Source organism: Coenobita brevimanus, chromosome 102, assembly GCF_032717465.1.
Source record: "Coenobita brevimanus isolate Jiangsu-jjx chromosome 102, ASM3271746v2, whole genome shotgun sequence".
Lineage (NCBI taxonomy): Eukaryota > Metazoa > Arthropoda > Malacostraca > Decapoda > Coenobitidae > Coenobita > Coenobita brevimanus.
The window spans coordinates 19,835,468-19,837,709 of NC_137055.1; the positions used below are offsets into that span (position 1 = coordinate 19,835,468).

General features: G+C 43.3%; 1 non-coding gene across 1 annotated transcript; it reads right to left on the reverse strand.

Moving 5' to 3' along the window:
- Nucleotides 1-1,048: 1,048 nt before the first annotated feature.
- On the reverse strand, nt 1,049-1,167 carry LOC145415488 (5S ribosomal RNA). Its single transcript, XR_013900088.1, has one exon. It is a non-coding gene; the product is annotated as a 5S ribosomal RNA (ribosomal RNA).
- Between the last annotated feature and the right edge of the window lie 1,075 nt (nt 1,168-2,242).

Here is a 2,242-nt window from a genome sequence, read left to right on the forward strand (position 1 = left end):
CTAAGAAAGGGGTGCAAAGGTAGAGCATCTGAATCAGTGAGAATAAGAACATATATGTTTCTCTCCTTTGCAATGTGTTAGAAATTTTATCGTCAATTTCGTAAACACTAACACTGACAAAAACACGTCCAGGCATCCATAGCAACAATGTATCACTTTCCGCCCTCCAAACACATTTATTATACACTGATGAACATAATCTTTCCACCTCAGTCTTAATTTTCTCTCTTCATTCTGTTGCCATTGCTCCATCCATCCATCCATGATCCAGTCCTATGTTGCCTCATGAGGAACGTGGAAGCACGGGACTAAGCAAGTTGATCCTGACATTTAAGATAAAAGCGACATGCCTCACTTATCCCTGAGTGGCGTTACGCGAGCAATAAACCCCAACCATCCCATGGATATAAACCTACACATGCTCAATCCGACTGGAGAGCCTTACAGTAATTACCCACTAAACCATCAGGAGCCATAATTTGGCTCTATGGTTACCACCTAGCGTTGTAAATGGTTTCCTGGTGTACAGGAAACCATTTGGCTTGTCACTCAGTGTAGAGTCACCCATAGGCAGAAGGAAGAGGAAGGAAGGAATGAAAGAAAGACAGAAGAGGGAATGTAAAGTCATTCATTTTGTAATTATCCTTGTGTTAATGTACCCAGCCCAATATCATAGTATGTAATGTATGCTTGCTGCGACCAGACGATTTTTTCAGCTTAGGAGAGCATCCTAGTCGTAAATGGTTCAGTGAAAACTATATCCAAACCCTAACATTCGAAAAGTTCCTCTTGTGATAATAATAATAATAAAAAAAAAATAATAATAATAATAGTCATACTACTACTACTACTACTAATAATAATAATAATAATAATAATCTGCAGCAGCAGCAGCAGCAGCAGCAAAAATTTTATTACTGTATAGGCATGTTTCATTCATTCATTGCCAGACGCCATGTATCCCAAACGGGGTGGTCAAGGGCTTAGAGTTAATTGTTTTACAGGGAGGGGCATTAATCCTCCACCAACCCCACTTGACACGTAGGGATGCCAACAGCATCTGGTGTTCCCAGGCGGTCACCCATCCAAGTACTAACCAGACCCAACGTTGCTTAACTTCGCTGATCGGACGGGAAGCGGTGTACTCAACGTGGTATTTCTGTTGGCACGTAGCTGAAAATATTTAACGTTCAATATCAATGTATTCAAGGCGATGCAAGCCGATAACTCCTACGATGGCCCTACTGATAAGGGTTTTCATCTGTATGTAAACCTCCTTCTCCCCCCCCCCTTTCACTATATGTTCGATCCGCCCCTGGGTAGCTGACGGGGAAACCGAATGGGGTAAGAAAAATTTGTGGCACTTGGATGGATCTTTCAGAAGTAGTGGACGGTGTAAAGAGAAAGGAAATCTGTGTAAGAAGTAGGATGGTTGTTAGAAATGTGAATGAACTTTTTCAAAACCACTGATTTTATAGTCTAGGTTCCTCTACACGATTTTTTTTTTACTTCAGGAAAATCCACAGCAGTCGAGGGACGATAGGCAATCTTCATTAAACTCCTTCACTATTACAGGTGTCTTTGAAAAGCTCAGTTGTTGATTTTGTTGCTGAACCCAGGTCTGTCTGGCCGAGCAGTTTAGGCGACCACAAATAAGTAACTACTTTTGTGGGGCCGTCTTATAGGTACAGTATAATAAATTCCTCGTGTAGGGAACCAGCGCTCCTTTTTGGTATACAGCAAAAAGCCTGGGTAGAACCCGGGTCCTTTCCCACGGCGAGGTGCAGAGAAATCAATGAAATATGAGGAGAGTTGGCTCGTATGTGGACATCGCAGCTTCTTAGCTTCATCCAGGGTAGGCTATATACATGCCATCACGTGTAAGCTCCACATCAGCGTCCCAAATGCTCAGGAGAATCATCAAATGGTAGCAAGGATAAAGCGTATAGTACGATGTACGCTGAAAGGGTTAATTGCCGGTGACTTTGAAGGGGACTATCCGCGGTGAGGAGAGGGTGAGGGCCTGGTTAATGGCTCTGTCACACCTCATTACCTGGTCGCGAAGGGAGGGAGCAAGGGACGGCCGCTCAGGAGGCTGCAGAATATGAGAAAATAATATAGGCAACCATCACAGGCCTTGCGCTCTATTCTCTTCAATTTAGGAGGCTACACCAGAATGCTAGGTAAATTCTTGTGTCCTTACTTCCTTTGTGCATTAATTTCTCGTCCCTCTAGTAGCCGG